Raw genomic sequence first — 25,153 nt, 5'->3', positions numbered from 1 at the left:
TGGTTAAAGAAGTCCTATACTAGTTTGTAAAAATCCATTTGTTACACATGTTGTATGTGACTGTGCCAGTTTTTCGGTAAGAACTGTCTCTCAAAAAAAAGCTGCATTATAGTAAATGTTGCGTAGTTTCTTCTGTCATCCCATGTGAAATCAACAAACCTTGTGGCGTAATTCGCATGTAATCGTTAACACGTATGTCAAAAACAAGGACTAAAGCATAAATACAGCTTTCTCCTCTTTTTTTCCCGCATTTCTTCCAGCCGATGTGTTAATTGAAGCTAAAGAAGCAAATGGCCAGAAACTTGAACGCAAAGCCTATTATCCGTTTTCAAGTTAGATAGAATTCTGTGGAGCATGCTGTGTGCCCTGGTCTATTACTTGCAGCTTTCCCAAATTTTGCCTCTCAGCACCTGCGTTTTGAGAGATACTACTGATTTTAGGTAAAAGTCGTACATTGCATTCTCCATTTCAACTGCGCTGCAAACAGGACTCGAACCTGCGCGGGATATCCCATATGATTTCGAGTCACACGCCTTAACCACTCGGCCATCGCAGCACGTAGATTACTTTGAGTACATCTTTGCGGAAACGTTACAAACCAGCTCTAGCTATAGGTTTCTAATTAGTAATTTGTAAAAAAGTCCTATACTAGTTTGTAAAAATCAATTTGTTGCATATGCCGTATGTGACTGTGCCATATTTCGGTAAGAACTTTCTCTCTAACAAAAGTTGCATTATGTTAAATGTTGCGTAGTTTCTCTTGTCAACCCCTGTGAAATCAACAAACCTTGTGGCGTAATTCGCATGTAATCGTTAACACGTATGTCAAAAACAAGGACTAAAGCATAAATACAGCTTTCTCCTCTTTTTTTCCCGCATTTCTTCCAGCCGATGTGTTAATTGAAGCTAAAGAAGCAAATGGCCAGAAACTTGAACGCAAAGCCTATTATCCGTTTTCAAGTTAGATAGAATTCTGTGGAGCATGCTGTGTGCCCTGGTCTATTACTTGCAGCTTTCTCAAATTTTGCCTCTCAGCACCTGCGTTTTGAGAGATACTACTGATTTTAGGTAAAAGTCGTACATTGCATTCTCCATTTCAACTGCGCTGCAAACAGGACTCGAACCTGCGCGGGATATCCCATATGATTTCGAGTCACACGCCTTAACCACTCAGCCATCGCAGCACGTAGATTACTTTGAGTACAACTTTGCGGAAACGTTACAAACCAGCTCTAGCTATAGGTTTCTAATTAGTAATTTGTAAAAAAAGTCCTATACTAGTTTGTAAAAATCAATTTGTTGCATATGCCGTATGTGACTGTGCCATATTTTCGGTAAGAACTTTCTCTCTAACAAAAATTGCATTATGTTAAATGTTGCCTAGTTTCTCTTGTCAACCCCTGTGAAATCAACAAACCTTGTGGCGTAATTCGCATGTAATCGTTAACACGTATGTCAAAAACAAGGACTAAAGCATAAATACAGCTTTCTCCTCTTTTTTTCCCGCATTTCTTCCAGCCGATGTGTTAATTGAAGCAAAAGAAGCAAATGGCCAGAAACTTGAACGCAAAGCCTATTATCCGTTTTCAAGTTAGATAGAATTCTGTGGAGCATGCTGTATGCACTGGTCTATTACTTGCAGCTTTCTCAAATTTTGCCTCTCAGCACCTGCGTTTTGAGAGATACTATTGATTTTAGGCAAAAGTGTCACATTTCAATTTACATTTCAACTGCGCTGCGAACAGGATTCGAACCTGTGCGGGATATCCCATTTGATTTCGAGTCAAACGCCTTAACCACTCGGCCATCGCAGCACGTAGATTTCTTTGAGTACATCTTTGCGGAAACGTTACAAACCAGCTCTAGCTAAAGGTTTCTAATTAGTAATTGGTTAAAGAAGTCCTATACTAGTTTGTAAAAATCCATTTGTTACACATGTTGTATGTGACTGTGCCAGTTTTTCGGTAAGAACTGTCTCTCAAAAAAAAGCTGCATTATAGTAAGTGTTGCGTAGTTTCTTCTGTCATCCCATGTGAAATCAACAAACCTTGTGGCGTAATTCGCATGTAATCGTTAACACGTATGTCAAAAACAAGGACTAAAGCATAAATACAGCTTTCTCCTCTTTTTTTCCCGCATTTCTTCCAGCCGATGTGTTAATTGAAGCTAAAGAAGCAAATGGCCAGAAACTTGAACGCAAAGCCTATTATCCGTTTTCAAGTTAGATAGAATTCTGTGGAGCATGCTGTGTGCCCTGGTCTATTACTTGCAGCTTTCTCAAATTTTGCCTCTCAGCACCTGCGTTTTGAGAGATACTACTGATTTTAGGTAAAAGTCGTACATTGCATTCTCCATTTCAACTGCGCTGCAAACAGGATTCGAACCTGCGCGGGATATCCCATATGATTTCGAGTCACACGCCTTAACCACTCAGCCATCGCAGCACGTAGATTACTTTGAGTACATCTTTGCAGAAACGTTACAAACCAGCTCTAGCTATAGGTTTCTAATTAGTAATTTGTAAAAAAAGTCCTATACTAGTTTGTAAAAATCAATTTGTTGCATATGCCGTATGTGACTGTGCCATATTTCGGTAAGAACTTTCTCTCTAACAAAAATTGCATTATGTTAAATGTTGCGTAGTTTCTCTTGTCAACCCCTGTGAAATCAAGAAACTTTGTGGCGTAATTCGCATGTAATCGTTAACACGTATGTCAAAAACAAGGACTAAAGCATAAATACAGCTTTCTCCTCTTTTTTTCCCGCATTTCTTCCAGCCGATGTGTTAATTGAAGCAAAAGAAGCAAATGGCCAGAAACTTGAACGCAAAGCCTATTATCCGTTTTCAAGTTAGATAGAATTCTGTGGAGCATGCTGTGTGCACTGGTCTATTACTTGCAGCTTTCTCAAATTTTGCCTCGCAGCACCTGCGTTTTGAGAGATACTACTGATTGTAGGTAAAAGTGGTACATTGCATTCTCCATTTCAACTGCGCTGCAAACAGGACTCGAACCTGCGCGGGATATCCCATATGAGTTCGAGTCACACGCCTTAACCACTCGGCCATCGCAGCACGTAGAATACTTTGAGTACATCTTTGCGCAAATGTTACATTCCAGACCTAGCTAAATGTTTCTAATTATTAACTTGGTAAAGAAGTCCTATACTAGTTTGTAAACATCCATTTGTTACACATGCCGTATGTGACTGCGTCATATTTTCGGCAAGCAATTTCTTTCAAAAAATTTGCATTATATTAAATGTTGCGTTGTTTCTCCTGTCAACCCATGACTCGAACCTGCGCGGGATATCCCATATGAGTTTGAGTCACACGCCTTAACCACTCGGCCATCGCAGCACGTAGAATTCTTTGAGTACATCTTTGCGCAAATGTTACATTCCAGACCTAGCTAAATGTTTCTAATTATTAACTTGGTAAAGAAGTCCTATACTAGTTTGTAAACATCCATTTGTTACACATGTTGTATGTGACTGCGTCATATTTTCGGCAAGCAATTTCTTTCAAAAAATTTGCATTATATTAAATGTTGCGTTGTTTCTCCTGTCAACCCATGTGAAATCAACGAAGCTTGTGGCGTAATTCGCATGTAATCGTTAACACGTATGTCAAAAACAAGGACTAAAGCATAAATACAGCTTTCTCCTCTTTTTTTCCCGCATTTCTTCCAGCCGATGTGTTAATTGAAGCAAAAGAAGCAAATGGCCAGAAACTTGAACGCAAAGCCTATTATCCGTTTTCAAGTTAGATAGAATTCTGTGGAGCATGCTGTGTGCACTGGTCTATTACTTGCGGCTTTCTCAAATTTTGCCTCTCAGCACCTGCGTTTTGAGAGATACTATTGATTTTAGGTAAAAGTGTCACATTTCAATTTACATTTCAACTGCGCTGCGAACAGGATTCGAACCTGTGCGGGATATCCCATTTGATTTCGAGTCAAACGCCTTAACCACTCGGCCATCGCAGCACGTAGAATTCTTTGAGTACATCTTTGCGGAAACGTTACAAACCAGCTCTAGCTAAAGGTTTCTAATTAGTAATTGGTTAAAGAAGTCCTATACTAGTTTGTAAAAATCCATTTGTTACACATGTTGTATGTGACTGTGCCAGTTTTTCGGTAAGAACTGTCTCTCAAAAAAAAGCTGCATTATAGTAAATGTTGCGTAGTTTCTTCTGTCATCCCATGTGAAATCAACAAACCTTGTGGCGTAATTCGCATGTAATCGTTAACACGTATGTCAAAAACAAGGACTAAAGCATAAATACAGCTTTCTCCTCTTTTTTTCCCGCATTTCTTCCAGCCGATGTGTTAATTGAAGCTAAAGAAGCAAATGGCCAGAAACTTGAACGCAAAGCCTATTATCCGTTTTCAAGTTAGATAGAATTCTGTGGAGCATGCTGTGTGCCCTGGTCTATTACTTGCAGCTTTCTCAAATTTTGCCTCTCAGCACCTGCGTTTTGAGAGATACTACTGATTTTAGGTAAAAGTCGTACATTGCATTCTCCATTTCAACTGCGCTGCAAACATGATTCGAACCTGCGCGGGATATCCCATATGATTTCGAGTCACACGCCTTAACCACTCAGCCATCGCAGCACGTAGATTACTTTGAGTACATCTTTGCGGAAACGTTACAAACCAGCTCTAGCTATAGGTTTCTAATTAGTAATTTGTAAAAAAAGTCCTATACTAGTTTGTAAAAATCAATTTGTTGCATATGCCGTATGTGACTGTGCCATATTTCGGTAAGAACTTTCTCTCTAACAAAAATTGCATTATGTTAAATGTTGCGTAGTTTCTCTTGTCAACCCCTGTGAAATCAACAAACCTTGTGGCGTAATTCGCATGTAATCGTTAACACGTATGTCAAAAACAAGGACTAAAGCATAAATACAGCTTTCTCCTCTTTTTTTCCCGCATTTCTTCCAGCCGATGTGTTAATTGAAGCAAAAAAAGCAAATGGCCAGAAACTTGAACGCAAAGCCTATTATCCGTTTTCAAGTTAGATAGAATTCTGTGGAGCATGCTGTGTGCACTGGTCTATTACTTGCAGCTTTCTCAAATTTTGCCTCGCAGCACCTGCGTTTTGAGAGATACTACTGATTTTAGGTAAAAGTGGTACATTGCATTCTCCATTTCAACTGCGCTGCAAACAGGACTCGAACCTGCGCGGGATATCCCATATGAGTTCGAGTCACACGCCTTAACCACTCGGCCATCGCAGCACGTAGAATTCTTTGAGTACATCTTTGCGCAAATGTTACATACCAGACCTAGCTAAATGTTTCTAATTATTAACTTGGTAAAGAAGTCCTATACTAGCTTGTAAACATCCACTTGTTACACATGCCGTATGTGACTGCGTCATATTTTCGGCAAGCAATTTCTTTCAAAAAATTTGCATTATATTAAATGTTGCGTTGTTTCTCCTGTCAACCCATGTGAAATCAACGAAGCTTGTGGCGTAATTCGCATGTAGTCATTGACACGTATGTCAAAAGCCAAGAATAAATTTTAAACTTAGCTTTCTCCTTTTCTTTCCCGCATTTTCTTTCGGCCGATGTGTTAATTGCTTAAACGCAACGCCTGTTATCGGCATTCAAGTTAGGTAGAACTTTGTGGAGCATGCTGTGTGCACTGGTCTATTACTTGCGACTTTCTCAAATCATGCCTCTCAGCACCTGCGTTTTGCGGGATACTACTGATTTTAGGTAAAACTGTCACATCGAATTTTCCATTTCAACTGCGCTGCGAACAGGATTCGAACCAGTGCGGGATATCCCACTTGATTTCGAGGCAAACGCCTTAACCACTCGGCCATCGCAGCACGTAGATTTCTTTGAGTACATCTTCGCTCAAACGTTACAAACACGCCCTAGCTAAAGGTTTCTAATTATTAATTTGTTAAAGGATTCGTATACTAGTTGTATTCATCCATTTGTTGCACATGCCGTATGTGACTGTGTCATATTTTTGGTAAGAACTTTCTCTCAAACAAAAATTGCATTACATTAAATGTTGCGTAGTTTCTCCTGTCAACCCATGTGAAATCAACACAGCTTGTGGCGTAATTCCCATGTAATCATTGACACGTATGTCAAAAACAAAGACTAAAGTTTACATATAGCTTTCTCCTCTTCTTTCCCATAATTTATTTCAGCCGATGTGTTAATTGAAGCTAAAGAAGCAAATGGCCAGAAGCTTGAAGGCAAAGCCTATTATCAGCATTCAAGTTAGGTAGAATTTTGTGGAGCATGCTGTGTGCACTGGTCTATTACTTGCCACTTTCTCAAATATTGCCTCTCTGCACCCGCGTTGTGGGGGATACTATTGATTTTAGGTAAAACTGTCACATTGAATTTTCCATTTCAACTGCGCTGCGAACAGGATTCGAACCTGTGCGGGATATCCCATTTGATTTCGAGTCAAACGCCTTAACCACTCGGCCATCGCAGCACGTAGATTTCTTTGAGTACATCTTTGCGGAAACGTTACAAACCAGCTCTAGCTAAAGGTTTCTAATTATTAACTTGGTAAAGAAGTCCTATACTAGTTTGAAACATCCATTTGTTACACATGCCGTATGTGACCGTGCCATATTTTCAGTAAGAACTTTCTCTCAAAAAAAAATTGCATTACATTAAATGTCGCGTTGTTTCTCCTGTCATTTCATGTAAAAACTAAAACCCTGTGGCGTAATTCACATGTAATCATTAACACGTATGTCAAAAACAAGGAATAAAATTTAAACTTAGCTTTCTCCTCTTCTTTCCCGCATTTTTTTTCAGCCGATGTGTTAATTGAAGCTAAAGAAGCAAATGGCCAGAAACTTGAACGCAAAGCCTGTTATCGGCATTCAAGTTAGGTAGAATTTTGTGGAGCATGCTTTGTGCATTGGTCTATTACTTGCGACTTTCTCAAATCTTGCCACTTGGTATTTGCGTTTTGGGGGATACTACTGATTTTAGGTAAAAGTATCACATTGAATTTTCCATTTCAACTGCGCTGCGAACAGGATTCGAACCTGTGCGGGATATCCCATTTGATTTCGAGTCAAACGCCCTAACCACTCAGCCATCGCAGCACGTAGATTTCTTTGAGTACATCTTTGCGGAAACGTTACAAACCAGCTCTAGCTAAAGGTTTCTAATTAGTAATTGGTTAAAGAAGTCCTGTACTAGTTTGTAAAAATCCATTTGTTGCACATGTGGTATGTGACTGTGCCAGTTTTTTGGTAAGAACTGTCTCTCAAAAAAAAAGCTGCATTATAGTAAATGTTGCGTAGTTTCTCTTGTCATCCCATGTGAAATCTAAAATGCCTGTGGCGTAATTCACATGTAATCATTAACACGTATGTCAAAAACAAAGAATAAAATTCAAACTTAACTTTCTCCTGTTTTTTCCCGCATTTTTTTTCAGCCGATGTGTTAATTGAAGCTAAAGAAGCAAATGGCCAGAAACTTAAACGCAAAGCCTGTTATCGGCATTCAAGTTAGGTAGAATTTTGTGGAGCATGCTGTGTGCACTGGTCTATTACTTGCGACTTTCTCAAATCATGCCTCTTAGCACCTGCGTTTTGCGGGATACTACTGATTTTAGGTAAAAGTGCCACATTGCATTTTACATTTCAACTGCGCTGCGAACAGGATTCGAACCTTTGCGGGATATCCCATTTGATTTCGAGTCAAACGCCTTAACCACTCAGCCATCACAGACCATAGTTTTCATTGAGAAACATCTTCGCGCAAATGTTACAAACCAGCCCTAGCTAAAGTTTTCTAATTATTAATTTGTTAAAGGAGTCGTATACTAGTTTGTATTCATCCATTTGTTACACATGCCGTATGTGAATGTGTCATACTTTCGATAAGAACTTTCTCTCAAACAAAGATTGCATTATGTTAAATGTTGCGTAGTTTCTCCTGTTAACCCATGTGAAATCAACACAGCTTGTGGCATAATTGGCATGTAATCATTGACACGTATGTCAAAAACAAAGACTAAAGTTTAAATATAGCTTTCTCCTCTTCTTTCCCATAATTTAATCCAGCCGATGTGTTAATTGAAGCTAAAGAAGCAAATGGCCAGAAGCTTGAACGCAAAGCCTATTATCAGTATTCAAGTTAGGTAGAAATTTGTGGAGCATGCTGTGTGCACTGGTCTATTACTTGCCACTTTCTCAAATATTGCCTCTCTGCACCCGCGTTTTGGGGGATACTATTGATTTTAGGTAAAACTGTCACAATGAATTTTCCATTTCAACTGCGCTGCGAACAGGATTCGAACCTGTGCGGGATATCCCATTTGATTTCGAGTCAAACGCCTTAACCACTCGGCCATCGCAGCACGTGGATTTCTTTGAGTACATCTTTGCGGAAACGTTACAAACCAGCTTTAACTAAAGGTTTCTAATTAGTAATTTGTTAAAGAAGTCCTATACTAGTTTGTAAAAATCCATTTGTTGCACATGCGGTATGTGACTGTCCTAGTTTTTCGGTAAGAACTGTCTCTCAAAACAAAGCTGCATTAAAGTAAATGTTGCGTAGTTTCTCCTGTCATCCCATGTGAATTCTAAAAGCCTGTGACGTAATTCACATGTAATCATTAACACGTATGTCAGAGACAAGGAATAGAGTTTAAATTTAGCTTTCTCCTCCTCTTTCCTGCATTTTTTTCCAGCCGTTGTGTTAATTGAAGCTAAAGAAGCAAATGGCCAGAAACTTGAACGCAAAGCCTATTATCCGTTTTCAAGTTAGATAGAATTCTGTGGAGCATGCTGTGTGCCCTGGTCTATTACTTGCAGCTTTCTCAAATTTTGCCTCTCAGCACCTGCGTTTTGAGAGATACTACTGATTTTAGGTAAAAGTCGTACATTGCATTCTCCATTTCAACTGCGCTGCAAACAGGACTCGAACCTGCGCGGGATATCCCATATGATTTCGAGTCACACGCCTTAACCACTCAGCCATCGCAGCACGTAGATTACTTTGAGTACATCTTTGCGGAAACGTTACAAACCAGCTCTAGCTATAGGTTTCTAATTAGTAATTTGTAAAAAAAGTCCTATACTAGTTTGTAAAAATCAATTTGTTGCATATGCCGTATGTGACTGTGCCATATTTCGGTAAGAACTTTCTCTCTTACAAAAATTGCATTATGTTAAATGTTGCGTAGTTTCTCTTGTCACCCCTGTGAAATCAACAAACCTTGTGGCGTAATTCGCATGTAGTCATTGACACGTATGTCAAAAGCCAAGAATAAAATTTAAACTTAGCTTTCTCCTTTTCTTTCCCGCATTTTCTTTCGGCCGATGTGTTAATTGAAGCAAAAGAAGCAAATGGCCAGAAACTTGAACGCAAAGCCTATTATCCGTTTTCAAGTTAGATAGAATTCTGTGGAGCATGCTGTGTGCACTTGTCTATTACTTGCGGCTTTCTCAAATTTTGCCTCTCAGCACAAGCGTTTTGAGAGATACTATTGATTTTAGGTAAAAGTGTCACATTTCAATTTACATTTCAACTGCGCTGCGAACAGGATTCGAACCTGTGCGGGATATCCCATTTGATTTCGAGTCAAACGCCTTAACCACTCGGCCATCGCAGCACGTAGATTTCTTTGAGTACATCTTTGCGGAAACGTTACAAACCAGCTCTAGCTAAAGGTTTCTAATTAGTAATTGGTTAAAGAATTCCTATACTAGTTTGTAAAAATCCATTTGTTACACATGTTGTATGGACTGTGCCAGTTTTTCGGTAAGAACTGTCTCTCAAAAAAAAGCTGCATTATAGTAAATGTTGCGTAGTTTCTTCTGTCATCCCATGTGAAATCAACAAACCTTGTGGCGTAATTCGCATGTAATCGTTAACACGTATGTCAAAAACAAGGACTAAAGCATAAATACAGCTTTCTCCTCTTTTTTTCCCGCATTTCTTCCAGCCGATGTGTTAATTGAAGCTAAAGAAGCAAATGGCCAGAAACTTGAACGCAAAGCCTATTATCCGTTTTCAAGTTAGATAGAATTCTGTGGAGCATGCTGTGTGCCCTGGTCTATTACTTGCAGCTTTCTCAGATTTTGCCTCTCAGCACCTGCGTTTTGAGAGATACTATTGATTTTAGGTAAAAGTGTCACATTTCAATTTACATTTCAACTGCGCTGCGAACAGGATTCGAACCTGTGCGGGATATCCCATTTGATTTCGAGTCAAACGCCTTAACCACTCGGCCATCGCAGCACGTAGATTTCTTTGAGTACATCTTTGCGGAAACGTTACAAACCAGCTCTAGCTAAAGGTTTCTAATTAGTAATTGGTTAAAGAAGTCCTATACTAGTTTGTAAAAATCCATTTGTTACACATGTTGTATGTGACTGTGCCAGTTTTTCGGTAAGAACTGTCTCTCAAAAAAAAGCTGCATTATAGTAAGTTTTGCGTAGTTTCTTCTGTCATCCCATGTGAAATCAACAAACCTTGTGGCGTAATTCGCATGTAATCGTTAACACGTATGTCAAAAACAAGGACTAAAGCATAAATACAGCTTTCTCCTCTTTTTTTCCCGCATTTCTTCCAGCCGATGTGTTAATTGAAGCTAAAGAAGCAAATGGCCAGAAACTTGAACGCAAAGCCTATTATCCGTTTTCAAGTTAGATAGAATTTTGTGGAGCATGCTGTGTGCCCTGGTCTATTACTTGCAGCTTTCTCAAATTTTGCCTCTCAGCACCTGCGTTTTGAGAGATACTACTGATTTTAGGTAAAAGTCGTACATTGCATTCTCCATTTCAACTGCGCTGCAAACAGGATTGAACCTGCGCGGGATATCCCATATGATTTTAAGTCACACGCCTTAACCACTCGGCCATCGCAGCACGTAGAATTCTTTGAGTACATCTTTGCGCAAATGTTACATTCCAGACCTAGCTAAATGTTTCTAATTATTAACTTGGTAAAGAAGTCCTATACTAGTTTGTAAACATCCATTTGTTACACATGCCGTATGTGACTGCGTCATATTTTCGGCAAGCAATTTCTTTCAAAAAATTTGCATTATATTAAATGTTGCGTTGTTTCTCCTGTCAACCCATGTGAAATCAACGAAGCTTGTGGCGTAATTCGCATGTAATCGTTAACACGTATGTCAAAAACAAGGACTAAAGCATAAATACAGCTTTCTCCTCTTTTTTTCCCGCATTTCTTCCAGCCGATGTGTTAATTGAAGCAAAAGAAGCAAATGGCCAGAAACTTGAACGCAAAGCCTATTATCCGTTTTCAAGTTAGATAGAATTCTGTGGAGCATGCTGTGTGCACTGGTCTATTACTTGCGGCTTTCTCAAATTTTGCCTCTCAGCACCTGCGTTTTGAGAGATACTATTGATTTTAGGTAAAAGTGTCACATTTCAATTTACATTTCAACTGCGCTGCGAACAGGATTCGAACCTGTGCGGGATAACCCATATGATTTCGAGTCAAACGCCTTAACCACTCGGCCATCGCAGCACGTAGAATTCTTTGAGTACATCTTTGCGGAAACGTTACAAACCAGCTCTAGCTATAGGTTTCTAATTAGTAATTTGTAAAAAAGTCCTATACTAGTTTGTAAAAATCAATTTGTTACACATGTTGTATGTGACTGTGCCAGTTTTTCGGTAAGAACTGTCTCTCAAAAAAAAGCTGCATTATGTTAAATGTTGCGTAGTTTCTCTTGTCAACCCCTGTGAAATCAACAAACCTTGTGGCGTAATTCGCATGTAATCGTTAACACGTATGTCAAAAACAAGGACTAAAGCATAAATACAGCTTTCTCCTCTTTTTTTCCCGCATTTCTTCCAGCCGATGTGTTAATTGAAGCAAAAGAAGCAAATGGCCAGAAACTTGAACGCAAAGCCTATTATCCGTTTTCAAGTTAGATAGAATTCTGTGGAGCATGCTGTGTGCACTGGTCTATTACTTGCAGCTTTCTCAAATTTTGCCTCGCAGCACCTGCGTTTTGAGAGATACTACTGATTTTAGGTAAAAGTGGTACATTGCATTCTCCATTTCAACTGCGCTGCAAACAGGACTCGAACCTGCGCGGGATATCCCATATGAGTTCGAGTCACACGCCTTAACCACTCGGCCATCGCAGCACGTAGAATTCTTTGAGTACATCTTTGCGCAAATGTTACATACCAGACCTAGCTAAATGTTTTCAATTATTAACTTGGTGAAGAAGTCCTATACTAGTTTGTAAACATCCATTTGTTACACATGCCGTATGTGACTGCGTCATATTTTCGGCAAGCAATTTCTTTCAAAAAATTTGCATTATATTAAATGTTGCGTTGTTTCTCCTGTCAACCCATGTGAAATCAACGAAGCTTGTGGCGTAATTCGCATGTAGTCATTGACACGTATGTCAAAAGCCAAGAATAAATTTTAAACTTAGCTTTCTCCTTTTCTTTCCCGCATTTTCTTTCGGCCGATGTGTTAATTGCTTAAACGCAACGCCTGTTATCGGCATTCAAGTTAGGTAGAACTTTGTGGAGCATGCTGTGTGCACTGGTCTATTACTTGCCACTTTCTCAAATCATGCCTCTCAGCACCTGCGTTTTGCGGGATACTACTGATTTTAGGTAAAACTGTCACATCGAATTTTCCATTTCAACTGCATTGGGAACAGGATTCGAACCAGTGCGGGATATCCCATTTGATTTCGAGTCAAACGCCTTAACCACTCGGCCATCGCAGCACGTAGATTTCTTTGAGTACATCTTCGCTCAAACGTTACAAACACGCCCTAGCTAAAGGTTTCTAATTATTAATTTGTTAAAGGATTCGTATACTAGTTGTATTCATCCATTTGTTGCACATGCCGTATGTGACTGTGTCATATTTTTGGTAAGAACTTTCTCTCAAACAAAAATTGCATTACATTAAATGTTGCGTAGTTTCTCCTGTCAACCCATGTGAAATCAACACAGCTTGTGGCGTAATTCGCATGTAATCATTGACACGTATGTCAAAAACAAAGACTAAAGTTTAAATATAGCTTTCTCCTCCTCTTTCCCATAATTTATTTCAGCCGATGTGTTAATTGAAGCTAAAGAAGCAAATGGCCAGAAGCTTGAAGGCAAAGCCTATTATCAGCATTCAAGTTAGGTAGAATTTTGTGGAGCATGCTGTGTGCACTGGTCTATTACTTGCCACTTTCTCAAATATTGCCTCTCTGCACCCGCGTTTTGGGGGATACTATTGATTTTAGGTAAAACTGTCACATTGAATTTTCCATTTCAACTGCGCTGCGAACAGGATTCGAACCTGTGCGGGATATCCCATTTGATTTCGAGTCAAACGCCTTAACCACTCGGCCATCGCAGCACGTAGATTTCTTTGAGTACATCTTTGCGGAAACGTTACAAACCAGCTCTAGCTAAAGGTTTCTAATTATTAACTTGGTAAAGAAGTCCTATACTAGTTTGAAACATCCATTTGTTACACATGCCGTATGTGACCGTGCCATATTTTCAGTAAGAACTTTCTCTCAAAAAGAAATTGCATTAACTTAAATGTTGCGTTGTTTCTCCTGTCATTTCATGTAAAAACTAAAACCCTGTGGCGTAATTCACATGTAATCATTAACACGTATGTCAAAAACAAGGAATAAAATTTAAACTTAGCTTTCTCCTCTTCTTTCCCGCATTTTTTTTCAGCCGATGTGTTGATTGAAGCTAAAGAAGCAAATGGCCAGAAACTTGAACGCAAAGCCTGTTATCGGCATTCAAGTTAGGTAGAATTTTGTGGAGCATGCTTTGTGCATTGGTCTATTACTTGCGACTTTCTCAAATCTTGCCACTTGGTATTTGCGTTTTGGGGGATACTACTGATTTTAGGTAAAAGTGTCACATTGAATTTTCCATTTCAACTGCGCTGCGAACAGGATTCGAACCTGTGCGGGATATCCCATTTGATTTCGAGTCAAACGCCCTAACCACTCAGCCATCCCAGCACGTAGATTTCTTTGAGTACATCTTTGCGGAAACGTTACAAACCAGCTCTAGCTAAAGGTTTCTAATTAGTAATTGGTTAAAGAAGTCCTGTACTAGTTTGTAAAAATCCATTTGTTGCACATGTGGTATGTGACTGTGCCAGTTTTTTGGTAAGAACTGTCTCTCAAAAAAAAAGCTGCATTATAGTAAATGTTGCGTAGTTTCTCTTGTCATCCCATGTGAAATCTAAAATGCCTGTGGCGTAATTCACATGTAATCATTAACACGTATGTCAAAAACAAAGAATAAAATTCAAACTTAACTTTCTCCTGTTTTTTCCCGCATTTTTTTTCAGCCGATGTGTTAATTGAAGCTAAAGAAGCAAATGGCCAGAAACTTAAACGCAAAGCCTGTTATCGGCATTCAAGTTAGGTAGAATTTTGTGGAGCATGCTGTGTGCACTGGTCTATTACTTGCGACTTTCTCAAATCATGCCTCTTAGCACCTGCGTTTTGCGGGATACTACTGATTTTAGGTAAAAGTGCCACATTGCATTTTACATTTCAACTGCGCTGCGAACAGGATTCGAACCTTTGCGGGATATCCCATTTGATTTCGAGTCAAACGCCTTAACCACTCAGCCATCACAGACCATAGTTTTCTTTGAGAAACATCTTCGCGCAAATGTTACAAACCAGCCCTAGCTAAAGTTTTCTAATTATTAATTTGTTAAAGGAGTCGTATACTAGTTTGTATTCATCCATTTGTTACACATGCCGTATGTGAATGTGTCATACTTTCGATAAGAACTTTCTCTCAAACAAAGATTGCATTATGTTAAATGTTGCGTAGTTTCTCCTGTTAACCCATGTGAAATCAACACAGCTTGTGGCATATTTGGCATGTAATCATTGACACGTATGTCAAAAACAAAGACTAAATTTTAAATATAGCTTTCTCCTCTTCTTTCCCATAATTTAATCCAGCCGATGTGTTAATTGAAGCTAAAGAAGCAAATGGCCAGAAGCTTGAACGCAAAGCCTATTATCAGTATTCAAGTTAGGTAGAAATTTGTGGAGCATGCTGTGTGCACTGGTCTATTACTTGCCACTTTCTCAAATATTGCCTCTCTGCACCCGCGTTTTGGGGGATACTATTGATTTTAGGTAAAACTGTCACATTGAATTTTCCATTTCAACTGCGCTGCGAACAGGATTCGAACCTGTGCGGGATATCCCATTTGATTTCGAGTCAAACGCCTTAACCACTCGGCCATCGCAGCACGTGGATTTCTTTGAGTACATCTTTGCGGAAACGTTACAAACCAGCTTTAACTAAAGGTTTCTAATTAGTAATTTGTTAAAGAAGTCCTATACTAGTTTGTAAAAATCCATTTGTTGCATATGCGGTATGTGACTGTGCTAGTTTTTCGGTAAGAACTGTCTCTTAAAACAAAGCTGCATTAAAGTAAATGTTGCGTAGTTTCTCCTGTCATCCCATGTGAATTCTAAAAGCCTGTGACGTAATTCACATGTAATCATTAACACGTATGTCAGAGACAAGGAATAGATTTTAAATTTAGCTTTCTCCTCCTCTTTCCTGCATTTTTTTCCAGCCGGTGTGTTAATTGAAGCTAAAGAAGCAAGTGGTTAGAAATATGAATGCAAAGCCTGCTATCGGCATTCAAGTTAGGTAAAATTTTGTGGATCATGCTGTGTGCACTGGTCTATTACTTGCAACTTTCTCAAATTTTGCCTCTCAGCACCTGCCTTTTGCGGGATACTACTGATTTTAGGTAAAAGTGGTACATTGCATTCTCCATTTCAACTGCGCTGCATACAGGACTCGAACCTGCGCGGGATATCCCATATGGTTTCGAGTCAAACGCCTTAACCACTCGGCCATCGCAGCACGTAGATTTCTTTGAGTACATCTTTGCGGAAACGTTACAAACCATCTCCAGCTAAAGGTTTCTAATTATTAACTTGGTAAAGGAGTCGTATACTAGTTTGTATTCATCCATTTGTTACACATGCCGTATGTGAATGTGTCATACTTTCGATAAGAACTTTCTCTCAAACAAAGATTGCATTATGTTAAATGTTGCGTAGTTTCTCCTGTTAACCCATGTGAAATCAACACAGCTTGTGGCATAATTGGCATGTAATCATTGACACGTATGTCAAAAACAAAGACTAAATTTTAAATATAGCTTTCTCCTCTTCTTTCCCATAATTTAATCCAGCTGATGTGTTAATTGAAGCTAAAGAAGCAAATGGCCAGAAGCTTGAACGCAAAGCCTATTATCAGTATTCAAGTTAGGTAGAAATTTGTGGAGCATGCTGTGTGCACTGGTCTATTACTTGCCACTTTCTCAAATATTGCCTCTCTGCACCCGCGTTTTGGGGGATACTATTGATTTTAGGTAAAACTGTCACATTGAATTTTCCATTTCAACTGCGCTGCGAACAGGATTCGAACCTGTGCGGGATATCCCATTTGATTTCGAGTCAAACGCCTTAACCACTCGGCCATCGCAGCACGTGGATTTCTTTGAGTACATCTTTGCGGAAACGTTACAAACCAGCTCTAGCTAAAGGTTTCTAATTAGTAATTGGTTAAAGAAGTCCTGTACCAGTTTGTAAAAATCCATTTGTTGCACATGTGGTATGTGACTGTGCCAGTTTTTTGGTAAGAACTGTCTCTCAAAAAAAAAGCTGCATTATAGTAAATGTTGCGTAGTTTCTCTTGTCATCCCATGTGAAATCTAAAATGCCTGTGGCGTAATTCACATGTAATCATTAACACGTATGTCAAAAACAAAGAATAAAATTCAAACTTAACTTTCTCCTGTTTTTTCCCGCATTTTTTTTCAGCCGATGTGTTAATTGAAGCTAAAGAAGCAAATGGCCAGAAACTTAAACGCAAAGCCTGTTATCGGCATTCAAGTTAGGTAGAATTTTGTGGAGCATGCTGTGTGCACTGGTCTATTACTTGCGACTTTCTCAAATCATGCCTCTTAGCACCTGCGTTTTGCGGGATACTACTGATTTTAGGTAAAAGTGCCACATTGCATTTTACATTTCAACTGCGCTGCGAACAGGATTCGAACCTTTGCGGGATATCCCATTTGATTTCGAGTCAAACGCCTTAACCACTCAGCCATCACAGACCATAGTTTTCTTTGAGAAACATCTTCGCGCAAATGTTACAAACCAGCCCTAGCTAAAGTTTTCTAATTATTAATTTGTTAAAGGAGTCGTATACTAGTTTGTATTCATCCATTTGTTACACATGCCGTATGTGAATGTGTCATACTTTCGATAAGAACTTTCTCTCAAACAAAGATTGCATTATGTTAAATGTTGCGTAGTTTCTCCTGTTAACCCATGTGAAATCAACACAGCTTGTGGCATATTTGGCATGTAATCATTGACACGTATGTCAAAAACAAAGACTAAATTTTAAATATAGCTTTCTCCTCTTCTTTCCCATAATTTAATCCAGCCGATGTGTTAATTGAAGCTAAAGAAGCAAATGGCCAGAAGCTTGAACGCAAAGCCTATTATCAGTATTCAAGTTAGGTAGAAATTTGTGGAGCATGCTGTGTGCACTGGTCTATTACTTGCCACTTTCTCAAATATTGCCTCTCTGCACCCGCGTTTTGGGGGATACTATTGATTTTAGGTAAAACTGTCACATTGAATTTTCCATTTCAACTGCGCTGCGAACAGGATTCGAACCTGTGCGGGATATCCCATTTGATTTCGAGTCAAACGCCTTAACCACTCGGCCATCGCAGCACGTGGATTTCTTTGAGTACATCTTTGCGGAAACGTTACAAACCAGCTTTAACTAAAGGTTTCTAATTAGTAATTTGTTAAAGAAGTCCTATACTAGTTTGTAAAAATCCATTTGTTGCACATGCGGTATGGGACTGTGCTAGTTTTTCGGTAAGAACTGTCTCTTAAAACAAAGCTGCATTAAAGTAAATGTTGCGTAGTTTCTCCTGTCACCCCATGTGAATTCTAAAAGCCTGTGACGTAATTCACATGTAATCATTAACACGTATGTCAGAGACAAGGAATAGAGTTTAAATTTAGCTTTCTCCTCCTCTTTCCTGCATTTTTTTCCAGCCGGTGTGTTAATTGAAGCTAAAGAAGCAAGTGGTTAGAAATATGAATGCAAAGCCTGCTATCGGCATTCAAGTTAGGTAAAATTTTGTGGATCATGCTGTGTGCACTGGTCTATTACTTGCAACTTTCTCAAATTTTGCCTCTCAGCACCTGCCTTTTGCGGGATACTACTGATTTTAGGTAAAAGTGGTACATTGCATTCTCCATTTCAACTGCGCTGCAAACAGGACTCGAACCTGCGCGGGATATCCCATATGGTTTCGAGTCAAACGCCTTAACCACTCGGCCATCGCAGCACGTAGATTTCTTTGAGTACATCTTTGCGGAAACGTTACAAACCAGCTCCAGCTAAAGGTTTCTAATTATTAACTTGGTAAAGGAGTCGTATACTAGTTTGTATTCATCCATTTGTTACACATGCCGTATGTGAATGTGTCATACTTTCGATAAGAACTTTCTCTCAAACAAAGATTGCATTATGTTAAATGTTGCGTAGTTTCTCCTGTTAACCCATGTGAAATCAACACAGCTTGTGGCATAATTGGCATGTAATCATTGACACGTATGTCAAAAACAAAGACTAAATTTTAAATATAGCTTTCTCCTCTTCTTTCCCATAATTTAATCCAGCTGATGTGTTAATTGAAGCTAAAGAAGCAAATGGCCAGAAGCTTGAACGCAAAGCCTATTATCAGTATTCAAGTTAGGTAGAAATTTGTGGAGCATGCTGTGTGCACTGGTCTATTACTTGCCACTTTCTCAAATATTGCCTCTCTGCACCCGCGTTTTGGGGGATACTATTGATTTTAGGTAAAACTGTCACATTGAATTTTCCATTTCAACTGCGCTGCGAACAGGATTCGAACCTGTGCGGGATATCCCATTTGATTTCGAGTCAAACGCCTTAACCACTCGGCCATCGCAGCACGTGGATTTCTTTGAGTACATCTTTGCGGAAACGTTACAAACCAGCTTTAACTAAAGGTTTCTAATTAGTAATTTGTTAAAGAAGTCCTATACTAGTTTGTAAAAATCCATTTGTTGCACATGCGGTATGTGACTGTGCTAGTTTTTCGGTAAGAACTGTCTCTCAAAACAAAGCTGCATTAAAGTAAATGTTGCGTAGTTTCTCCTGTCATCCCATGTGAATTCTAAAAGCCTGTGACGTAATTCACATGTAATCATTAACACGTATGTCAGAGCCAAGGAATAGAGTTTAAATTTAGCTTTCTCCTCCTCTTTCCTGCATTTTTTCCAGCCGGTGTGTTAATTGAAGCTAAAGAAGCAAGTGGTTAGAAATATGAATGCAAAGCCTGCTATCGGCATTCAAGTTAGGTAAAATTTTGTGGAGCATGCTGTGTGCACTGGTCTATTACTTGCAACTTTCTCAAATTTTGCCTCTCAGCACCTGCCTTTTGCGGGATACTACTGATTTTAGGTAAAAGTGGTACATTGCATTCTCCATTTCAACTGCGCTGCAAACAGGACTCGAACCTGCACGGGATATCCCATATGGTTTCCAGTCAAACGCCTTAACCACTCGGCCATCGCAGCACGAAGATTTCTTTGAGTACATCTTTGCGGAAACGTTACAAACCAGCTCCAGCTAAAGGTTTCTAATTAGTAATTGGTTAAAGAAGTCCTATACTAGTTTGTAAAAATCCATTTGTTGCACATGTGGTATGTGACTGTGCCAGTTTTTCGGTAAGAACTGTCTCTCAAAAAAAAGCTGCATTATAGTAAATGTTGCGTAGTTTCTCCTGTCGTCCCATGTGTAATCTAAAATGCCTGTGGCGTAATTCACATGTAATCATTAACACGTATGTCAAAAGCAAGGAATAAAATTCAAACTTAGCTTTCTCCTTGTCTTTCCCGCATTTTTTTCCAGCCGATGTATTAATTGAAGCTAAAGAAGCAAATGGCCAGAAACTTGAACGCAAAGCCTATTATCCGTATTCAATTTAGATAGAATTCTGTGGAGCATGCTGCGTGCACTGGTCTATTACTTGCGACTTTCTCAACTTTTGCCTCTCAGCACCAGCGATTTGAGAGATCCTATTGATTTTAGGTAAAAGGGTCACATTGCATTTTACATTTCAACTGCGCTGCGAACAGGATTCGAACCTTTGCAGAATATCCCATTTGATTTCGAGTCAAACGCCTTAACCACTCAGCCATCACAGACCATAGTTTTCATTGAGAAACATCTTTGCGCAAACGTTACAAACACGCCCCAGCTAAAGGTTTCCTATTAGTAACTTGTTAAAGAAGTCGTATACTACTTTGTAAATATGCAGTTGTTACACATGCCGTATGTGACTGTGCCATATTTTCAGTAAGAACTTTCTCTCTAACAAAAATTGCATTATGTTAAATGTTGCGTAGTTTCTCCTGTCAACCCCTGTGAAATCAACAAACCTTGTGGCGTAATTCGCATGTAATCATTAACACGTATGTCAAAAACAAGGACTAAAGCATAAATACAGCTTTCTCCTCTTTTTTTCCCGCATTTTCTTCCAGCCGATGTGTTAATTGAAGCAAAAGAAGCTAATGGCCAGAAACTTGAACGCAAAGCCTATTATCCGTTTTCAAGTTAGATAGAATTCTGTGGAGCATGCTGTGTGCACTGGTCTATTACTTGCGGCTTTCTCAAATATTGCCTCTCAGCACCTGCGTTTTTAGAGATACTATTGATTTTAGGTAAAAGTGTCACATTGCAATTTACATTTCAACTGCGCTGCGAACAGGATTCGAACCTGTGCGGGATATCCCATTTGATTTCGAGTCAAACGCCTTAACCACTCGGCCATCGCAGCACTTAGATTTCTTTGAGTACATCTTTGCGGAAACGTTACAAACCAGCTCTAGCTAAAGGTTTCCTATTAGTAACTTGTTAAAGAAGTCCTATACTAGTTTGTAAAAATTCATTTGTTGCACATGTTGTATGTGACTGTGCCAGTTTTTCGGTAAGAACTGTCTCTCAAAAAAAAGCTGCATTATAGTAAGTGTTGCGTAGTTTCTTCTGTCATCCCATGTGAAATCTAAAATGAATGTGGCGTAATTCACATGTAATCATTGACACGTATGTCAAAAACAAAGACTAAATTTTAAATATAGCTTTCTCCTCTTCTTTCCCATAATTTAATCCAGCTGATGTGTTAATTGAAGCTAAAGAAGCAAATGGCCAGAAGCTTGAACGCAAAGCCTATTATCAGTATTCAAGTTAGGTAGAAATTTGTGGAGCATGCTGTGTGCACTGGTCTATTACTTGCCACTTTCTCAAATATTGCCTCTCTGCACCCGCGTTTTGGGGGATACTATTGATTTTAGGTAAAACTGTCACATTGAATTTTCCATTTCAACTGCGCTGCGAACAGGATTCGAACCTGTGCGGGATATCCCATTTGATTTCGAGTATAACGCCTTAACCACTCGGCCATCGCAGCACGTGGATTTCTTTGAGTACATCTTTGCGGAAACGTTACAAACCAGCTTTAACTAAAGGTTTCTAATTAGTAATTTGTTAAAGAAGTCCTATACTAGTTTGTAAAAATCCATTTGTTGCACATGTGGTACATGACTGTGCCAGTTTTTTGGTAAGAAATGTCTCTCAAAAAAAAGCTGCATTATAGTAAATGTTGCGTAGTTTCTTCTGTCATCCCATGTGAAATCTAAAATGAATGTGGCGTAATTCACATGTAATCATTAACACGTATGTCAAAAGCAAGGAATAAAATTCAAACTTAGCTTTCTCCTTGTCTTTCCCGCAATTTTTTCCAGCCGATGTATTAATTGAAGCTGAAGAAGCAAATGGCCAGAAACTTGAACGCAAAGCCTATTATCCGTATTCAATTTAGATAGAATTCTGTGGAGCATGCTGCGTGCACTGGTCTATTACTTGCGACTTTCTCAACTTTTGCCTCTCAGCACCAGCGATTTGAGAGATCATATTGATTTTAGGTAAAAGTGTCACATTGCATTTTACATTTCAACTGCGCTGCGAACAGGATTCGAACCTTTGCAGAATATCCCATTTGATTTCGAGTCAAACGCCTTAACCACTCAGCCATCACAGACCATAGTTTTCACTGAGAAACATCTTCGCGCAAACGTTACAAACACGCCCTAGCTAAAGGTGTCCTATTAGTAATTTGTTAAAGAAGTCGTATACTACTTTGTAAATATGCAGTTGTTATACATGCCGTATGTGACTGTGCCATATTTTCAGTAAGAACTTTCTCTCTAACAAAAATTGCATTATGTTAAATGTTGCGTAGTTTCTCCTGTCAACCCCTGTGAAATCAACAAGCCTTGTGGCGTAATTCGCATGTAATCATTAACACGTATGTCAAAAACAAGGAAAAAAACTTAAACTTAGCTTTCTCGTTGTCTTTCCCGCATTTTTTTCCAGCCGATGTATTAATTGAAGCTACAGAAGCAAATGGCCAGAAACTTGAACGCAAAGCCTATTATCCGTTTTCAAGTTAGATAGAATTCTGTGGAGCATGCTGTGTGCCCTGGTCTATTACTTGCAGCTTTCTCAAATTTTGCCTCTCAGCACCTGCGTTTTGAGAGATACTACTGATTTTAGGTAAAAGTCGTACATTGCATTCTCCATTTCAACTGCGCTGCAAACAGGACTCGAACCTGCGCGGGATATCCCATATGATTTCGAGTCACACGCCTTAACCACTCAGCCATCGCAGCACGTAGATTACTTTGAGTACATCTTTGCGTAAACGTTACAAACCAGCTCTAGCTATAGGTTTCTAATTAGTAATTTGTAAAAAAAGTCCTATACTAGTTTGTAAAAATCCATTTGTTGCACATGTGGTACATGACTGTGCCAGTTTTTTGGTAAGAAATGTCTCTCAAAAAAAAGCTGCATTATAGTAAATGTTGCGTAGTTTCTTCTGTCATCCCATGTGAAATCTAAAATGAATGTGGCGTAATTCACATGTAATCATTAACACGTATGTCAAAAGCAAGGAATAAAATTCAAACTTAGCTTTCTCCTTGTCTTTCCCGCATTTTTTTCCAGCCGATGTATTAATTGAAGCTAAAGAAGCAAATGGCCAGGAACTTGAACGCAAAGCATATTATCCGTATTCAATTTAGATAGAATTCTGTGGAGCATGCTGCGTGCACTGGTCTATTACTTGCGACTTTCTCAACTTTTGCCTCTCAGCACCAGCGATTTGAGAGATCATATTGATTTTAGGTAAAGGTGTCACATTGCATTTTACATTTCAACTGCGCTGCGAACAGGATTCGAACCTTTGCAGAATATCCCATTTGATTTCGAGTCAAACGCCTTAACCACTCAGCCATCACAGACCATATTTTTTATTGAGAAACATCTTCGCGCAAACGTTACAAACACGCCCTAGCTAAAGGTTTCCTATTAGTAATTTGTTAAAGAAGTCGTATACTACTTTGTAAATATGCAGTTGTTACACATGCCGTATGTGACTGTGCCATATTTTCAGTAAGAACTTTCTCTCTAACAAAAATTGCATTATGTTAAATGTTGCGTAGTTTCTCCTGTCAACCCCTGTGAAATCAACGAAGCTTGTGGCGTAATTTGCATGTAGTCATTGACACGTATGTCAAAAGCCAAGAATAAAATTTAAACTTAGCTTTCTCCTTTTCTTTCCCGCATTTTCTTTCGGCCGATGTGTTAATTGCTTAAACGCAACACCTGTTATCGGCATTCAAGTTAGGTAGAACTAGGTGGAGCATGCTGTGTGCACTGGTCTATTACTTGCCACTTTCTCAAATCATGCCTCTCAGCACCTGCGTTTTGCGGGATACTACTGATTTTAGGTAAATCTGTCACATCGAATTTTCCATTTCAACTGCGCTGCGAACAGGCTTCGAACCAGTGCGGGATATCCCATTTGATTTCGAGTCAAACGCCTTAACCACTCGGCCATCGCAGCACGTAGATTTCTTTGAGTACATCTTCGCTCAAACGTTACAAACACGCCCTAGCTAAAGGTTTCTAATTATTAATTTGTTAAAGGATTCGTATACTAGTTGTATTCATCCATTTGTTGCACATGCCGTATGTGACTGTGTCATTTTTTTGGTAAGAACTTTCTCTCAAACAAAAATTGCATTATGTTAAATGTTGCGTAGTTTCTCCTGTCAACCCATGTGAAATCAACACAGCTTGTGACGTAATTCGCATGTAATCATTGACACGTATGTCAAAAACAAAGACTAAAGTTTAAATATAGCTTTCTCCTCTTCTTTCCCATAATTTATTTCAGCCGATGTGTTAATTGAAGCTAAGAAGCAAATGGCTAGAAGCTTGAAGGCAAAGCCTATTATCAGCATTCAAGTTAGGTAGAATTTTGTGGAGCATGCTGTGTGCACTGGTCTATTACTTGCCACTTTCTCAAATATTGCCTCTTGGTATTTGCGTTTTGGGGGATACTACTGATTTTAGGTAAAAGTGTCACATGGAATTTTCCATTTCAACTGCGCTGCGAACAGGATTCGAACCAGTGCGGGATATCCCATTTGATTTCGAGTCAAACGCCCTAACCACTCGGCCATCGCAGCACGTAGATTTCTTTGAGTACATCTTTGCGGAAACGTTACAAACCAGCTCTAGCTAAAGGTTTCTAATTAGTAATTGGTTAAAGAAGTCCTGTACTAGTTTGTAAAAATCCATTTGTTGCACATGTGGTATGTGACTGTGCCAGTTTTTTGGTAAGAACTGTCTCTCAAAAAAAAGCTGCATTAAAGTAAATGTTGCGTAGTTTCTCTTGTCATCCCATGTGAAATATAAAATGCCTGTGGCGTAATTCACATGTAATCATTAACACGTATGTCAAAAACAAGGAATAAAATTCAAACTTAACTTTCTCCTGTTTTTTCCCGCATTTTTTTTCAGCCGATGTGTTAATTGAAGCTAAAGAAGCAAATGGCCAGAAACTTAAACGCAAAGCCTGTTATCGGCATTCAAGTTAGGTAGAATTTTGTGGAGCATGCTGTGTGCACTGGTCTATTACTTGCGACTTTCTCAAATC

General features: G+C 39.1%; 38 non-coding genes across 38 annotated transcripts; all 38 read right to left on the bottom strand.

Moving 5' to 3' along the window:
• Window positions 1–475: 475 nt before the first annotated feature.
• On the bottom strand, window positions 476–556 carry Trnas-cga (transfer RNA serine (anticodon CGA)). The gene has a single exon. It is a non-coding gene; the product is annotated as a tRNA-Ser (tRNA).
• Window positions 557–1,103: 547 nt separating this feature from the next.
• Window positions 1,104–1,184, bottom strand: Trnas-cga (transfer RNA serine (anticodon CGA)). The gene has a single exon. It is a non-coding gene; the product is annotated as a tRNA-Ser (tRNA).
• A 549-nt stretch (window positions 1,185–1,733) lies between these two features.
• Window positions 1,734–1,814, bottom strand: Trnas-cga (transfer RNA serine (anticodon CGA)). The gene has a single exon. It is a non-coding gene; the product is annotated as a tRNA-Ser (tRNA).
• A 549-nt stretch (window positions 1,815–2,363) lies between these two features.
• Window positions 2,364–2,444, bottom strand: Trnas-cga (transfer RNA serine (anticodon CGA)). The gene has a single exon. It is a non-coding gene; the product is annotated as a tRNA-Ser (tRNA).
• Window positions 2,445–2,992: 548 nt separating this feature from the next.
• On the bottom strand, window positions 2,993–3,073 carry Trnas-cga (transfer RNA serine (anticodon CGA)). Its single transcript has one exon. It is a non-coding gene; the product is annotated as a tRNA-Ser (tRNA).
• Window positions 3,074–3,905: 832 nt separating this feature from the next.
• On the bottom strand, window positions 3,906–3,986 carry Trnas-cga (transfer RNA serine (anticodon CGA)). The gene has a single exon. It is a non-coding gene; the product is annotated as a tRNA-Ser (tRNA).
• Window positions 3,987–4,535: 549 nt separating this feature from the next.
• Trnas-cga (transfer RNA serine (anticodon CGA)) lies at window positions 4,536–4,616 on the bottom strand. The gene has a single exon. It is a non-coding gene; the product is annotated as a tRNA-Ser (tRNA).
• Window positions 4,617–5,164: 548 nt separating this feature from the next.
• Window positions 5,165–5,245, bottom strand: Trnas-cga (transfer RNA serine (anticodon CGA)). The gene has a single exon. It is a non-coding gene; the product is annotated as a tRNA-Ser (tRNA).
• Window positions 5,246–5,766: 521 nt separating this feature from the next.
• Trnas-cga (transfer RNA serine (anticodon CGA)) lies at window positions 5,767–5,847 on the bottom strand. The gene has a single exon. It is a non-coding gene; the product is annotated as a tRNA-Ser (tRNA).
• A 548-nt stretch (window positions 5,848–6,395) lies between these two features.
• Window positions 6,396–6,476, bottom strand: Trnas-cga (transfer RNA serine (anticodon CGA)). Its single transcript has one exon. It is a non-coding gene; the product is annotated as a tRNA-Ser (tRNA).
• A 547-nt stretch (window positions 6,477–7,023) lies between these two features.
• Window positions 7,024–7,104, bottom strand: Trnas-cga (transfer RNA serine (anticodon CGA)). The gene has a single exon. It is a non-coding gene; the product is annotated as a tRNA-Ser (tRNA).
• A 550-nt stretch (window positions 7,105–7,654) lies between these two features.
• Trnas-cga (transfer RNA serine (anticodon CGA)) lies at window positions 7,655–7,735 on the bottom strand. The gene has a single exon. It is a non-coding gene; the product is annotated as a tRNA-Ser (tRNA).
• Window positions 7,736–8,285: 550 nt separating this feature from the next.
• Trnas-cga (transfer RNA serine (anticodon CGA)) lies at window positions 8,286–8,366 on the bottom strand. The gene has a single exon. It is a non-coding gene; the product is annotated as a tRNA-Ser (tRNA).
• A 548-nt stretch (window positions 8,367–8,914) lies between these two features.
• Window positions 8,915–8,995, bottom strand: Trnas-cga (transfer RNA serine (anticodon CGA)). Its single transcript has one exon. It is a non-coding gene; the product is annotated as a tRNA-Ser (tRNA).
• Window positions 8,996–9,542: 547 nt separating this feature from the next.
• On the bottom strand, window positions 9,543–9,623 carry Trnas-cga (transfer RNA serine (anticodon CGA)). Its single transcript has one exon. It is a non-coding gene; the product is annotated as a tRNA-Ser (tRNA).
• Window positions 9,624–10,171: 548 nt separating this feature from the next.
• Window positions 10,172–10,252, bottom strand: Trnas-cga (transfer RNA serine (anticodon CGA)). Its single transcript has one exon. It is a non-coding gene; the product is annotated as a tRNA-Ser (tRNA).
• Window positions 10,253–11,428: 1,176 nt separating this feature from the next.
• Window positions 11,429–11,509, bottom strand: Trnas-cga (transfer RNA serine (anticodon CGA)). Its single transcript has one exon. It is a non-coding gene; the product is annotated as a tRNA-Ser (tRNA).
• A 548-nt stretch (window positions 11,510–12,057) lies between these two features.
• Window positions 12,058–12,138, bottom strand: Trnas-cga (transfer RNA serine (anticodon CGA)). Its single transcript has one exon. It is a non-coding gene; the product is annotated as a tRNA-Ser (tRNA).
• A 519-nt stretch (window positions 12,139–12,657) lies between these two features.
• On the bottom strand, window positions 12,658–12,740 carry Trnas-cga (transfer RNA serine (anticodon CGA)). Its single transcript has one exon. It is a non-coding gene; the product is annotated as a tRNA-Ser (tRNA).
• A 548-nt stretch (window positions 12,741–13,288) lies between these two features.
• Window positions 13,289–13,369, bottom strand: Trnas-cga (transfer RNA serine (anticodon CGA)). Its single transcript has one exon. It is a non-coding gene; the product is annotated as a tRNA-Ser (tRNA).
• A 547-nt stretch (window positions 13,370–13,916) lies between these two features.
• Window positions 13,917–13,997, bottom strand: Trnas-cga (transfer RNA serine (anticodon CGA)). Its single transcript has one exon. It is a non-coding gene; the product is annotated as a tRNA-Ser (tRNA).
• A 550-nt stretch (window positions 13,998–14,547) lies between these two features.
• On the bottom strand, window positions 14,548–14,628 carry Trnas-cga (transfer RNA serine (anticodon CGA)). The gene has a single exon. It is a non-coding gene; the product is annotated as a tRNA-Ser (tRNA).
• Window positions 14,629–15,178: 550 nt separating this feature from the next.
• On the bottom strand, window positions 15,179–15,259 carry Trnas-cga (transfer RNA serine (anticodon CGA)). Its single transcript has one exon. It is a non-coding gene; the product is annotated as a tRNA-Ser (tRNA).
• A 548-nt stretch (window positions 15,260–15,807) lies between these two features.
• On the bottom strand, window positions 15,808–15,888 carry Trnas-cga (transfer RNA serine (anticodon CGA)). Its single transcript has one exon. It is a non-coding gene; the product is annotated as a tRNA-Ser (tRNA).
• A 549-nt stretch (window positions 15,889–16,437) lies between these two features.
• Window positions 16,438–16,518, bottom strand: Trnas-cga (transfer RNA serine (anticodon CGA)). Its single transcript has one exon. It is a non-coding gene; the product is annotated as a tRNA-Ser (tRNA).
• Window positions 16,519–17,068: 550 nt separating this feature from the next.
• Trnas-cga (transfer RNA serine (anticodon CGA)) lies at window positions 17,069–17,149 on the bottom strand. The gene has a single exon. It is a non-coding gene; the product is annotated as a tRNA-Ser (tRNA).
• A 550-nt stretch (window positions 17,150–17,699) lies between these two features.
• On the bottom strand, window positions 17,700–17,780 carry Trnas-cga (transfer RNA serine (anticodon CGA)). Its single transcript has one exon. It is a non-coding gene; the product is annotated as a tRNA-Ser (tRNA).
• A 548-nt stretch (window positions 17,781–18,328) lies between these two features.
• Window positions 18,329–18,409, bottom strand: Trnas-cga (transfer RNA serine (anticodon CGA)). The gene has a single exon. It is a non-coding gene; the product is annotated as a tRNA-Ser (tRNA).
• Window positions 18,410–18,958: 549 nt separating this feature from the next.
• On the bottom strand, window positions 18,959–19,039 carry Trnas-cga (transfer RNA serine (anticodon CGA)). Its single transcript has one exon. It is a non-coding gene; the product is annotated as a tRNA-Ser (tRNA).
• Window positions 19,040–19,586: 547 nt separating this feature from the next.
• Window positions 19,587–19,667, bottom strand: Trnas-gga (transfer RNA serine (anticodon GGA)). The gene has a single exon. It is a non-coding gene; the product is annotated as a tRNA-Ser (tRNA).
• Window positions 19,668–20,216: 549 nt separating this feature from the next.
• On the bottom strand, window positions 20,217–20,297 carry Trnas-cga (transfer RNA serine (anticodon CGA)). The gene has a single exon. It is a non-coding gene; the product is annotated as a tRNA-Ser (tRNA).
• A 551-nt stretch (window positions 20,298–20,848) lies between these two features.
• On the bottom strand, window positions 20,849–20,929 carry Trnas-cga (transfer RNA serine (anticodon CGA)). Its single transcript has one exon. It is a non-coding gene; the product is annotated as a tRNA-Ser (tRNA).
• Window positions 20,930–21,478: 549 nt separating this feature from the next.
• On the bottom strand, window positions 21,479–21,559 carry Trnas-cga (transfer RNA serine (anticodon CGA)). The gene has a single exon. It is a non-coding gene; the product is annotated as a tRNA-Ser (tRNA).
• A 549-nt stretch (window positions 21,560–22,108) lies between these two features.
• On the bottom strand, window positions 22,109–22,189 carry Trnas-cga (transfer RNA serine (anticodon CGA)). Its single transcript has one exon. It is a non-coding gene; the product is annotated as a tRNA-Ser (tRNA).
• A 550-nt stretch (window positions 22,190–22,739) lies between these two features.
• On the bottom strand, window positions 22,740–22,820 carry Trnas-cga (transfer RNA serine (anticodon CGA)). The gene has a single exon. It is a non-coding gene; the product is annotated as a tRNA-Ser (tRNA).
• A 549-nt stretch (window positions 22,821–23,369) lies between these two features.
• On the bottom strand, window positions 23,370–23,450 carry Trnas-cga (transfer RNA serine (anticodon CGA)). Its single transcript has one exon. It is a non-coding gene; the product is annotated as a tRNA-Ser (tRNA).
• A 524-nt stretch (window positions 23,451–23,974) lies between these two features.
• Trnas-cga (transfer RNA serine (anticodon CGA)) lies at window positions 23,975–24,055 on the bottom strand. Its single transcript has one exon. It is a non-coding gene; the product is annotated as a tRNA-Ser (tRNA).
• Window positions 24,056–24,602: 547 nt separating this feature from the next.
• Trnas-cga (transfer RNA serine (anticodon CGA)) lies at window positions 24,603–24,683 on the bottom strand. Its single transcript has one exon. It is a non-coding gene; the product is annotated as a tRNA-Ser (tRNA).
• Window positions 24,684–25,153: the final 470 nt, after the last annotated feature.

The sequence above is a fragment of the Hydractinia symbiolongicarpus genome, chromosome 5 (genome assembly GCF_029227915.1).
Source record: "Hydractinia symbiolongicarpus strain clone_291-10 chromosome 5, HSymV2.1, whole genome shotgun sequence".
Classification (NCBI taxonomy): Eukaryota; Metazoa; Cnidaria; class Hydrozoa; order Anthoathecata; family Hydractiniidae; genus Hydractinia; species Hydractinia symbiolongicarpus.
This window is presented reverse-complemented; position numbering and strand designations above follow the sequence as displayed.